Raw genomic sequence first — 14357 nt, 5'->3', positions numbered from 1 at the left:
CATTGTGGACTGGCATCTCCCAGCTAACAAAGGTGTGGTGCTAAAGGAAACTAAGAAACAAAAAAGGGTGAAAACTATCTTTTTAAAAAAAATAAGTGGCAATTACAGGATCTTGGGAGCAAATCTCCAGTACATTCTCTGTTGGAGAAATTGTGGGACGAGGAAAGAATTCAGAGAAAAAAAAAATTGACATCCCCAGTTTTTTTTTTAAAAAACAATTTTTGACTGGGTTTTAAGTATTCCTAATCCAAGGAGGACAGGCAACCTGCCCTAGCGTTCTGTTGGTGCCATTATTTAACCAACTGCTGGGTGGCCATTTTAATTTTTATTGGGAAGCACCTGGCCTCTGCAGGGACGAATTAAGGGGGCCTCGGGCCTTGGGCCCCGGGCAGTACCCTGGCCACGGGCTCCTTACTCCCATTCACATCCTGCAGTAAATGACATTAGTGAGCTAAGTCACAGGACACGATACGGAGTATGCATCAGGTCAAGGTCAGGTCAGGTCTGCATCTCGGGTTATGTTTTCATTGATACTATGACGACTCTCATTTAATATTTTATTATGTTTCCAAACAATCAAACAGATACCTTGATGAAACCCTGTATAAACAGTAAACAACAATGCTTTAATTTTTTTAAATCCTTACATTTTGAAACTAAATCGACAATGACAACAATTTAGAACAAGACAGCGCAATTTTTTCTGCGGCTTGCTTGATCTCATGAGTCAAGAGAGCGGCTAGCTTGGACAGGAATCCAAACTTACAGTTGATTTTCTTGTATGTTTCAAGGTGATGTTTCAGGTACAGGTGCAACGGCTCGAATCCGGAACTTCAAAAACTGGAATTGTCCAAAAACTGGAAATTTTTGAGGCAAGACCCAAAATCCAGCACAGATTGGGTCCAGAATTCTGGATTTCAGACAAGAAAATCAAGTCTGAAATCCGGAATCTTCGACTGAATCCGTGCCGGATTTTGGGTTGTGCCGGATTTCGGACCTTGCCGCTCAAAACCTGGCATGGATTTAGTCGAGGATTCTGGATTTCAGACTATTGATTTTCTTGTCTGAAATCCGGAAAAGCCCAAAAACCGGAACAGATTCAGTCCTGAGGATTCCGGATGTTGTACCTGTGCTGATTAGTTGATCAGTGATGACAAGGATCACTTCAGTTTTGAAATTCTCCTCGGGTGACAGCACAGTGTTTTCAGCATCTCCGCCATCATAGCAGTGGTTGCGTACCGTGACATGCCTCTGAGCTGAATTTTACTCGTTGTGGACACACAGTTTTAATCCCTAGGTCTTCGAAGTCCACAAACTCTGTCTGCTGGGTCTTGATAAAATCAACAAGGGACTCGAGTAATGACACCATGACATTCAGATTCAAGCCGGTCTCTTGAAGCGAGAGATTGGTCAGGTGAAAGTGCTTCAAGACTGTGTTCCAAATAACAATGAGAATAGCTGAATCCAGTTTGCCCAGTTTGTGAAGGATCAACTGAGCTTCATTTCGGCATTCAACTTTCTGTTCCACGTTAGTTGCCAGGGATTCCAACACTTCGCATATGGGAGTGTAACCTTTGAGCAGGGCTGACACTGCTTCATACCTTGCTGACCATCGAGTAGCAGAAAGCTGTTTGATGACAGACAGCCTTAAAGGCTTTAGTTTTTCATGAAGCAGTTGCCAGCGACACGTTGATGCATAGAGAAAAGTGTATAACTTTTGTACAATGTCAAAAAATCTGATCACTGGGCTGCATTCGGCACTGTTTTTCCCCACAAGTTTGAGTGAATGCTGCTCGTGGTATAAACGTCACATATGAGCATTGCTCTTTGATAGTTTGGACACCAATGTATTTCCCACTCATATTTGAAGCATTATCATAAGATTTCCAAAGAGTTTTGTATGTCGATATCGTTCTCATCCAGAAAAGCCAGTATTATTTCTGCTATTTCTTGTCCCGTATGACTGATTAGCGGCAAGAATTTTAGGAACCTTTTCTCAGGACCAATCGGTAGAACATAGCGGACGACAAATGTCAGCTGATCTGAGTGTGTGACATCTGGCGTTGAATCAACAGATGTTGAATAGAACTTCGCTGATTTCAATTCCTGGATAATGATCTCAAGTACTTTGCCACCCATCAGACTAGTTAGTTCTTCACAAGTGGTGGAAGACAAGTATGAAGTATGCCCCTGGCCTTTGTTGGCAAACCGCTTGATGTGTTCAGCAAGAAATGCATCGTAGTTTGCGAGAACATCTAACACACCCAGATAATTACCATTACTTGGAGACCCAACGATTTTGTCTCTGCTTCGACATGCAAGACCTCGTTCACAGAGAAACGTTATCACACAGACAGCCCACTCTAGCACCTTGTGCCAGTACTGCCGTTCATTTTCAAACTGGAAGCCAGTATGACCATCCACACAACCAGTGCCTGCTTGTCTAGTGCACATTACTCCCATGGCTTCTCTATGCTGGTGGCTGTTTTCGTGAGATGAAATCCTCTCATCCCCATGCTTCCTGTCATTAAACCCATGAGTAAAAGTGGCTACTTGTTCATGCTGTGACCTTGCAAACAAAGAAAGTGTACTCTGTCGTTTGAAGGTGAGTAACAGCCACGTTCACTCCACACGTTCCCCTGTCGGCAGGTGCACATGTGAGGAAAGACTTTGAGCAGTATCGGCGACATCCTAATTTGGCATGAACCACGCCGGAGTTTTGGAAGTTTGTATTACAGTTTCGGCAGTCCTCACTACCTTTTGCAATCCAATGGCTTTGCATGTCTTCTGAGATATTGTCTCCCCACAGCCCACTGTCACTTGTAAGTTGCTCCTCTTTCAGCTCAGTATGCACCAGTTGGTTTTCATTTTCTTCAACTTTTTAACCAGGAGCTCCAACTCGGCCAACTCCGGGTCCGGTGCCACTAGTGGTTTCGTTGTTGAAGTTGACTGCACAATGTCATTTGCCCATCATCTTCATGGCCCCGTTTGGGGTGGAGTGTAGAATGTTGCAGTGTAAGGGGTGTTGCAGTTGTGTGGGGTGGACTGGTTGGGCCGGATGCTCTTTACCTTTCCGCCATTGTTCATTGTTCATAGGTTTGTATGTAACCTTCAGGGCTGCTGACCGAGGGCAGTGTGGCTCTTTGTCGGCCGGCGCGGACACAATGGGCCAAAATGGCCTCCTTCTGCGTTGTAGATTTCTGTTTCTATAAACTTGAGATTTTTAGTTGGAAAAAATGATCTAGTTTAAGCAGTTTAGCTACTTCTCGGCTCTTTTGCTCCTCGCATAGCTGGTGCTCTTTCCTTTTTTTCACCCGCGATTTGTGTGTAGAATGTATCTCTAGAAAAAGGGCATTTAGAGTCTGTTTACATCAAGTCGAGAATAACATGCGCCTGAGTCCTCGCGGCTTCGCTCCACTCTTGTTACGTCACTTATCTCAATACTGTTTACCCTAACCCATAATCTGACCCTGAATGGGCCCCACTCTAGGCTTGGGCCCCAGGCGACTTCCCCCCTTTAATCCGTCCCTGGGCCTCTGCCATCCACCGCGACCGACCGAGCTCCGCCACGACCCAACTGAGATCCGCCGCGACCCGACCGAGCTCCGCCGCGACTGACCGAACTCCGCCGCGACTGACCGAACTCCGTCGCGACCCGACCGAGCTCTGCCGCGACTGACCGAACTCCGCCGCGACTGACCGAACTCCGCCGTGACTGACCGAACTCCGTCGCGACCCGACCGAGCTCCGCCGCGACCCGACCGAGCTCCGCCGCGACCCGACTGAGCTCCGCCGTGACTGACCGAATTCCGCCGCGCCCAGAGTGCGATCCGCCGCGACCCGACCGAACTCCGCCGCGACTGACCGAACTCCGCCGTGACTGACCGAACTCCGTCGCGACCCGACCGAGCTCCGCCGCGACCCGACTGAGCTCCGCCGTGACTGACCGAATTCCGCCGCGCCCAGAGTGCGATCCGCCGCGACCCGACCGAACTCCGCCGCGACTGACCGAACTCCGCCGCGACCCGACCGAACTCCGCCGTGACTGACCGAACTCCGCCGCGACCCGACCGAGCTCCGCCGCGACTGACCGAACTCCGCCGCGACCCGACCGAACTCCGCCGCGACTGACCGAACTCCGCCGTGACTGACCGAACTCCGCCGTGACTGACCGAACTCCGCCGCGCCCAGAGTGCGATCCGCCGCGACCCGACCGAACTCTGCCGCGACTGACCGAACTCCGCCACGCCCAGAGTGCGATCCGCCGCGACCCAACTGAACTCCGCCGCGACTGACCGAACTCCGCCGTGACTGACCGAACTCCGCCGCGACTGACCGAACTCCGCCGCGACTGACCGAACTCCGCCGCGCCCAGAGTGCGATCCGCCGTGACTGACCGAACTCCGCCGCGACTGACCGAACTCCGCCGCGCCCAGAGTGTGATCCGCCGTGACTGACCGAACTCCGCCACGACTGACCGAACTCCGCCGCGCCCAGAGTGCGATCCGCCGCGACCCGACCGAGCTCTGCTGCGCCCAGAGTGAGATCCACCGCGACTGACCGAACTCCGCCACGACTGACCGAACTCCGCCGCGCCCAGAGTGTGATCCGCCGTGACTGACCGAACTCCGCCGCGCCCAGAGTGTGATCCGCCGTGACTGACCGAACTCCGCCGCGACTGACCGAACTCCGCCGCGACTGACCGAACTCCGCCGCGCCCAGAGTGCGATCCGCCGTGACCCGACCGAGCTCTGCTGCGCCCAGAGTGAGATCCACCGCGACTGACCGAACTCCGCCGCGACTGACCAAACTCCGCCGCGACTGACCGAACTCCGCCGCGACTGACCGAACTCCGCCGCGACCCGACCGAGCTCTGCTGCGCCCAGAGTGAGATCCACTGCGACCAGAGTGATCTAGTGGATCAATTTAGGCTGTCTGGTTATTCCAGTGATTGATTACCTCTCAGGCTAATTTTCTTGTTATGGACGTTACCTGGGTGAGAGTTTCTATTTAACATAGTCATGCAACTACAAAATGAAACTAGGCTACAGTCCTTAAATGCCTGCGACTGTTTAAAGGGACTGGGGCATTTTGGAGCCTGTGGAGAGAACAGGGATCCCAAGCCTGGGTAAGCAGTGTGGAAGCTTACAACTTGCAGATAAATTTCTTACAAGTCCTTTGACAAGTAATTTTTTCCAAAGATAATTTTTAACATGGCAGTTCAATGAAGCAAAAGTTCACTGCAGCAGTGAAAAAAACAATCAATCATCAGCATGCGAGTGAAGAGGGTTGGTTTAATGATGAGGCCACTGAGCAGCTGTTGCAGGAAGTCGAGCACACATTGGCATTCCCAGCCTACTCTGATGGTGAAATAGACTGCCCTATTTCCCCACCATGGAGGAACATTCATGAAGGCAGTGGAACATTTGGCATGGCAAGAGGTGACTGCAATTGTGAACAGCAGCAGCACTATCCAATGACATGGCTGTAGTGCTGGAAAAAGTTTAATGACCTCACCAGAAGGAAGAAGGTCAATGTCAACTTTTACACAGATGTAAAAATGTTTGAGGGCCTTGTGGCAACTACCTAGTGTTTCCTATCGCTCAATGTAATGAGCTCGTTAAAGTAGCATCATGGAAGGATTTACAGTCTGCTGCACAATACAGAGTCACTCAGTGGTCACAAGCCAACTCACCAACACAAGTATCTGCTAGAATCTGAAGCATGAAAGCAGCAGCACCTTCACAGTGATTGCAACTTTTGACAAATGCAAAGGGAAAAGGTACTGTTTATGTTGCAGGGGGTAATGATGTTGCAGTAAGTCATGGAATCTTAATATGTCTCTGAAAAAGCGGCATTTATCAGAAGGCATTCCACAGCTACTGGAGGAGGACTTGCTACAGTCAGGAAATCATCCCATTTGAGAGTTCCAGCATCGCAACTTGAGAAAGGTCGCACCAGATGTTGAAGTGGGTGGACATGTCCCAACTGAGGCTGCATTCTTCTCTATTCCCCTCAAACTTGTTGGATTAGGAGAAGGATAACAGAAGACAGCTATGGGCAGTGGGGCATAAATCCAGGTCGGGGCAGTGAGGTAGATTTAGGCCTCAGTACCAGTATTTACCCTTATTTCCCCTTTGCTAGTCCTCCAATTCTGGGCAGAATCATGCAGCGGAATCCAGCTCTCTGTTGTAAATGCAGCAGCTAGATATTTATATTACGTGGCAACATTCATTTTATTTCTGTGTTGGATTTTTATAACTTATAATACTTCTGTATTGCTAGAATCAGCGTGTAGGAAGTTAACACCCAAGGTCAGTTAGTGCCTCGTGTCAGCAGAAGTTATCAGCTCAAAATATGATTTATAGTCTTAGTTAGTTAAGCAGCTTGGGGTGACGGGATATTATTTATAATGACGAACACCCTGAGGTATTGTTACAGATGGCCCCATATCCCACAGAACTACCATTATGATGCCTTGTTGCTTAAGTTTACTTCCTATTAAATTTACAGCGTGGGGTGCAAACAGGCACCGGCGGGTCTTGCATTAAAGGATAGTTCCTCAACCCAGAGGTAGTGACTTTGCCCAACAGCTATTTGAGTTCTTTGTAAAGAAGGCATGTTGTTGATTGTGTGCAGCCCGATGTGACTGATAGCTCAGTGGGCAGAAACTTCACCTCACAGTAGGGTTACCAACCCTCCAGGACTGCCGTGAGCAACCCAAGAGAAAAATGATAGGGCATTAAAAAAAAAGTGCGCTTTTTTTCATTTTCTGTGAACACTTATTTGTTAGTTGGAGAAATATTGCAGATGGGGAAAAAAAGGCTTCCTGATAGTCACGAATCATCCAATCGGGTAAAGAAGAGCCAGTTGGTGTGGGACGGTGATGTGCTGTGGGGATGGATTTGCCGGGCAACCAATGGCAGATGCATGGGGGCAGGGCTGATTGGAGCTCATTGTGATGAAACCTCCAGGAATATGTCTGACCAGAGTTAGCAACCTTATACCAGACTTAATGCAGCATTTTTTGAGAGAGACACGCAGCGAGAAGGCAGTCAGAAAAAGTGAGAGAAATTTGCAGTCAGCAGCCAAAAGACTGTCTGAATTGTAAAGCCTGAGCCAGCTTAGCCACGAAAAATTACGCCAGTGTAAATTTACAGTAAGTGAACTTCTATTTTAGGGCGCAGGTTGAGAAAGTGAACAGCATCTTTTTGAATCTCACTGTGAAAACTGTCCACTGTTCATTCATCTGTTTCATGTAAATGAAACCATCTGTTGATTTGGTGAAAGTGCTGATCTAGTTTGCCATCCATAATGAAAGAAGTCACGTGACTGCATGTGATACATTCCAATAGTTGATGTACGGAGTTAGGGTTCTCAGTTATAATCTCTGGGCCTTGCTAATACTTAACCAGCTATTGGGCAGATAAAACTGCCTGCTGGATTGTGGGCGACACGAGGTCTGCTTACAGGAGTGACCCATCATGTTGATCGCAGGAAAATATCGTGTGTAAAAATAGTCGCACTCAACTAAATTTAGCAGCTAGACATTTAAGCCGAGAAATGAGAAGTCTTACCGCTGGCTGTTAAGGCCCATCGCACATCTGCCCGCTGCCGGTGGGTCCCGCGACGGCCGCCATATTGAAAGATCAGCATGCGTTTGCCGAAAGAATTGTAATTAGTCGGAACGTGACGACAATTGCCGTACAACACCGAGCTGACGCCCATTCATCCATTTTGGATATCGTCGTTTCTCTTGCCGCCCTCTCCAAAGTGCGCCCATGTGTGCAGCCTCTAAAAGTGCTCCGGCAGCATTAACAGCCAGGAGGACGCTTCAACTGACGAAATGTAACCAGCCAGGACTCTCCATGTAGCAGTGTTTACAATATTCACAAGCCTAGGACTTGAGAGCTAACCCTTGAGATTTGTAGGTAAAGTTTAATTTATTTTTCGGTAGTTTGCTATTTGAAACTGTCCTGCCTGAGATTGTAATACTGAATATAACAAATGGGAAGATGCAGAATATTGCAAGGGATTACTTCGGAGTGACTAAGAGTAAGCTTGAGGTTTGGATTAGGAATAGAAACATAGAAAATAGGTGCAGGAGGAGGTCATTCGGCCCTTCAAACCTGCATCACCATTCAATATGATCATGGCTGATCATGCAACTTCAGTACCCCATTCCTGCTTTCTCTCCATACCCCTTGATCCCTTTAGCTGTAAGGGCCACATCTAACTCCCTTTTGAAAATATTTAACGAACTGGCCTCGACAACTTTCTGTGGTAGAGAATTCCACATGCTCACATCTCTCTGAGTGAAGAAGTTTCTCCTCATCTCGGTCCTAAATGGCTTACCCCTTATTCTTAGACTGTGATACCTGGTTCTGGACTTCCCCAACATCAGGAACATTCTTCCTGCTTCTAACCTGTCCAATCCCGTCAGGATTTTATATGTTTCTATGAGATCCCCTCTCATTCTTCTAAATTCCAGTGAATACAAGCCTAGTTGATCCAGTATTTCTTCATATGTCAGTCCTGCCATTCCGGGAATCAGTCTGGTGAACCTTCACTGCACTCCCTCAATAACAAGAATGTCCTTCCTCAGATTAGGAGACCAAAACTGCACATAATACTCAAGGTGTGGTTTCACCAAGGCCCAGTATAACTTCAGTTAGATCTCCCTATTCCTATACTCAAATCTCATTGCCATGAAGGCCAGCATGCCATTTGCTTTCTTTACTGCCTGCTGTACCTGCATGCCTACCTTCAATGACTGATGTACCATGACACCCAGGTCTTGTTGCACCTCCCCTTTTACGAATCTGTCGCCATTCAGATAATAATCTGCCTTCCTGTTTTTGCCACCACACTTATCCACATTATATTGCATCTGCCATGCATTTTCCCATTCACTAACCTGTCCCAAGTCCCCCTGCAGCCTCCTAGCATCCTCCTCGCAGCTCGCACTGCCACCCAGCTTAGTGTCATCTGCAAACTTGGAGATATTACATTCAATTCCTTCATCTAAATCATTAATGTATATTGTAAATAGCTGGGGTCCCAGCACTGAACCTTGCGGTACCCCACTAGTCACTGCCTGCCATTCTGAAAAGGACCCGTTTATTCCTACTCTTTGCTTCCTGTCTACCAAACAGTTCTCTATCCACGTCAATACGTTACCCCCAATACCATGTGCTTTAATTTTGCACACTAATCTCCTGTGTGGAACCTTGTCAAAAGCCTTTTGAAAGTCCAAATACACCACATCCACTGGTTCTCCCTTATCCACTCTACTAGTTACATCCTCAAAAAACTCTAGAAGATTTGTCAAGCTTGATTTCCCTTTCATAAATCCACGCTGACTTAGACCGATCCTGTCAATGCTTTCCAAATGCGCTGCTATTACATCTTTAATAATTGATTCCAGCAATTTCCCCACCACCGATGTCAGCCTAATCGGTCTATAATTCCTTGTTTACTCCCTCCTTCCTTTTTTTTAAAAAAAGTGGGGTTACATTAGCTACCCTCCAATCCATAGGAACTGAACCAGAGTCCATGGAATGTTGGAAAATGACCACCAATGCATCCACTATTTCTAGGGCCACTTCCTTAAGTACTCTGGGATGCAGACCATCAGGCCCTGGGGATTTATCGGCCTTCAGTCTCCCTAACACCATTTCCTGACTAATAAGGATTTCCTTCAGTTCCCCTTTCTCGCTAGACCTTCGGTCCCCTAGTAATTTCAGGAGGTTATTCGTGTCTTCCTTAGTGAAGACAGAACCAAAGTATTTATTCAACTGGTCTGCCATTTCCTTGTTCCCCATTATGAATTCACCTGATTCTGACTGCAAGGGACCTACGTTTGTCTTCACTAATCTTTTTCTCTTCACATATCCATAGAAGCTTTTGCAGTCAGTTTTTATGTTCCCTGCAAGCTTACTCTCATACTCTATTTTCCCCCTCCTAATTAAACCCTTAGTCCTCCTCTGCTGAATTCTAAATTTCTCCCAGTCCTCAGGTTTGCTGCTTTTTCTGGCCAATTTATATGCCTCTTCCTTGGACTTAACATTTTCCCTAATTTCCCTTGTTAGCCATGGTTGAGCCACCTTCCCCGTTTTATTCTTACACCACACAGGGATGTACAATTGTTGAAGTTCATCCATGTGATCTCTAAATGTCTGCCATTGCCTATCCACCTTCAACCCTTTAAGCATCATTCTCCAATCTATCCTAGTCAATTCACGTCTCATACCGTCGAAGTTTCCTTTCTTTAAGTTCAGGACCCTAGTCTCTGAATTAACTGTGTCACTCTCCAGCTTAATGAAGAATTCTACCATATTATGGTCACTCCTCCCCAAGAGGCCCCGCACGACCAGATTGCTAATTAATCCTCTCTCGTTACACAAGACCCAGTCTAGGATGGCCTGCTCTCCAGTTGGTTCCCTTGACATATTGGTCTAGAAAACCATCCCTTATACACTCCAGGAAATCCTCTTCCACAGTATTGCTACCAGTTTGGTTAGCCCAATCTATATGTAGATTAAAGTCACCCATGATACCTGCTGTACCCTTATTGCACGCATCCCTAATTTCCTGTTTGATGCCATCCAAAACCTCCCTACTACTGTTTGGTGGTCTGTACACAACTCCCACTAACGTTTTCTGCCCTTTGGTGTTTCGCAGCTCTACCCATATAGATTCCACATCATCCCCCTAATGTCCTTCCTTACTATTGCGTTAATCTCCTCTTTAAACAGTAACGCTACCTCACCTCCTTTTCCTTCCTGTTTGTCCTTCCTGAATATTGAATACCCCTGGATGTTGAGTTCCTAGCCTTGGTTACCCTGGAGCCATGTCTCCGTAATCCCAATTACATCATATCCGTTAACAGCTTTCTGCACAGTCAATTCATCCACCTTATTACAAATGCTCCTTGCATTGAGACAGAGCCTCCAGACTTGTTTTTTTTAACATTCTTTCTCCTTTTAGAATTATGTTGTATTGTGGCCCATTTTGATTTTTGCCCTTGATTTCTCTGCCCTCCATTCTTGGTTTTCTCCTTCCTACCTTTTGCTTCTGCCCCCTTTTTAACTTCCCTCTGTCTCCCTGCATAGATTCCCATCCCCCTGCCATTTTAGTTTAAACCCTCCCCTACAGCACTAGCAAACACTCTGCCTAGGACATTGGTTCCGGTCCTGCCCAGGTGCAGACCGTCCGGTTTGTACTGGTCCCACCTCCCTCAGAACCGGTTTCAATGTCCCAGGAATTTGAATCCCTCCCTCTTGCACCATTCCTCAAGCCACGTATTCATTGAGCTATCCTGCAATTCCTACTCTGACTAGCACGTGGCACTGGTAGCAATCCTGAGATTACTATCTTTGAGGTCCTACTTTTTAATTTAACTCCTAACTCCCTAAATTCAGCTAGTAGGACCTCATCCCGTTTTTTTACCTATATTGTGGTTACCTATATGTACCAACACCTATGGGTGTTCAGAGTTTCAATCTCTGAAATCCGAAGTGTGAATTCAAATTCTTTAAGTTATCAGATATGAGTACTCGGTCCTCAGCATGCAATAGTAATTGTCAGACCCTCCTAAGCCAGTGACTAAAATGATCTTAGCAAAGCAATAAAATTACGATTACAGTGTAACGGTTTCAAAACCTACAAAGCGCTGAATTTGATTGTTCCTGTCCTATATCTTTTTCTTCCTGCTACATGAAAATTTAAACAAGCATTTAAAATAAAGAGCTTGGCTTAGTCTCTATTCCTTTAGAATGAGGTGTGTGGGAAGAGTGATAGGGGAGAGTCCTTGAAAGTATTAAATGGGCCATCTTGGCTCAACATGAAAAAAAATGAACTGTGGTCCCTTTCAACAACACTGAATGCTGCATGCCTTCGTCAGCGCTGTGGGAAGTACAGACTTCCGATAATTAATTTCCACAGATGCTGCCTGACCTGCTGAGTATTTCCAGCATTTTCTGTTTTTATTATTGAAGGGAAGCACAGTCCTGATGAAATGCTAATTCTGTTTCTCTCCACAGATACTGCCTGATCGGTTGAGGTTTCCAGCAGTTTAATAACAGAAAAGCTCAGTACCCAATCACAGACTCTGGCAAAAGATAAAACCACCTTAAGAGGGTCATTCATTGGTAACGCACTAAAATGACAATTCTAAAGTGAAAATTGAAATATCATTAAACACTCACGGTCAGTATTATAAACAATAAACCAATACTTGAGCACTGCTTTTGAAATATTAATTTTACCACTGCTGTTTTATACCATCCACAGGATGTGACAGTTCACCCTTACACAGTACAGGATTCAAAACAGAATTGTAGACTGGAATTATAACAGCAAAGTGTGAGTGGGTTTGGGAGCGGGTGGGTGGTTAAATGCGCTGAAATTGACAGCGCGTCGGGAAGCTAGCTTCAACCCGCCGGCTTCCACATTTCACTCGAGCATGTTCGGCTGTGAGTGAAAAATCCCCGCGGGAGAGGCAAGTTACTAATTTAAAGTAATTAACAGCTAGTTAAGAGTCTATTAATAGCCTCTTTTACATGGGTTTTCAACTTTAACAGTGGGTGTATGGGATTTCCAGACCTCACCAGTGAAAGCAGGACGAGAGCACAGCGGCAATTGAGGGAGCTGAACAAATGGGAGGCAAGAAATCACATAAGTACCAAGACCTCACACCTGCTTCTTGCCTAAGTGCAATGCGTTTGCTCACAGCACTTGTTCTGAGAATTTTCTTTCAGTACTTTGCAGGAGGTTACTGTGCTTTGCAGGTGATTACTACAACATTGGAGGTGACTCTCACTAGTTTGGAAGATTGTGCCTTTGATCTCAACTTTACATCTGTCATATATCAGATCAGCATGGGTGAGGACCAGGATGAGCAGCAGCAGCACCACCATCAGCAAGAAAAGCAGCAGCCCTCTCCTCACAGACCAGGCGCTCCACAGGAGAGCCGGGATGAGCACAGGGGTGCAGCTCGCAGGAGACCACACCCACAACTTCCCAGACATGACTGAACACCAATGCCACAGGAGGCTCCAGGTATCGCGTCAGGTCGTGGCAGACATTTGTAGCCTGCTGGAAGAAGACCTACTGCCAAGTGGGCCTGGTGTACACAAGTTACCAGTGGCTGTAAAAAGTCACCACCACCTTCAACTTCTTCACCTCAGGCTCCTTCCAGGGATCTGCAGGAGATGTTTGCAGGATTTTGCAGTTGCCCACCCACAAATACATCACCCAGGTGACCAATGCCATGTTTGACAAGGCAGGCACTTATGTACACTTAGCAACTGATGAAGCCAGTGTTACTGAGCGGGCTCTGGGCTGGCTTCCCACAGGTGCAGGGCATCATCGACTGCACAGGTGGCCATCAAGGCACCCCCAGATCACCCAGGAGTGTTTGTGAACCGTAAGGGTTTCCAATCCATCAATGTGCAGCTCGGCTGCAACCACAAAATGATCATCATGCAGGTGTGTGCCAGATTCCCAGGGAGCTGTCATGATTAATTCGTCCTACGCCAGTCCACTCTCCCTCAGCGTCTCCAACCAGATGTACCGGCTGGCTGTTTATAAACAAGGGGTATCCACTGAAGACATGGCTGATGTCACCTTTGAGGAGGCCAAGCAATGAGGTCGAAGAAAGCCACAATCAAAAACAAATGACAGCGAGATGTGTAATAGAACACGCAATCGGGATGCTGAAGATGCGCTTCAGATACCTGGACAGACCTGGAGTTCTTCAATATGCACAAGCCAGGGTCTCCAGAATGATCGTGGTGTGCTGCACTCTGCGCAACGCAACACAGCAGTGAGGACTGGAGCTGCAGGAGAAGCAAGGCGCAGAGCGCAGAGCCTCTTCGGAGGAGGAACTTTATGTGGACATGGCAACAGCAGTGGTACACATTGCTGCCTGGAATGGCCTCATAATGGCACGATATAGTTAGGATACTCTAGTGCACCCACCTGGCACCCCAATGCTGAACCCAGTTCCCCCCACCCCGCCAACAGGCAGTCCAACAATGACCAAACCCTTCCTTTCACAGACACCCATTGCTTGCAGTTAATTCATGTCTTACCATTCATTACAAGTGACAAGGCCACTTTTCAGGCAGAAGGCAAAAATGGGCAATACGGGAAAGTGGTGCAAAGAAATAATTTCAAAAGTCTCAAAATTTAAACAAAAACTTGACAATATAACATTGGCTAACACACCCGTGTGCATACCCTTGTGCAACGAGAATTATTTCATCTTCCTGTTCCTACCACGTCTACACGGTGCAACCCCTATACCTTCAGCAGAGGTAGAGGCAGGCTGCTCACTTCCCTGCTCTGACTGC

The 14357-nt window shown here is 47.0% G+C and overlaps 1 protein-coding gene across 2 annotated transcripts in view; it reads right to left on the bottom strand.

Moving 5' to 3' along the window:
- znf704 (zinc finger protein 704) overlaps positions 1 to 14357 on the bottom strand; it is a 394480-nt gene that overhangs the window by 180783 nt on the left and 199340 nt on the right. The window lies entirely within an intron of this gene.

This window comes from Pristiophorus japonicus, chromosome 1 (genome assembly GCF_044704955.1).
Source record: "Pristiophorus japonicus isolate sPriJap1 chromosome 1, sPriJap1.hap1, whole genome shotgun sequence".
NCBI lineage: Eukaryota > Metazoa > Chordata > Chondrichthyes > Pristiophoridae > Pristiophorus > Pristiophorus japonicus.
This window is presented reverse-complemented; position numbering and strand designations above follow the sequence as displayed.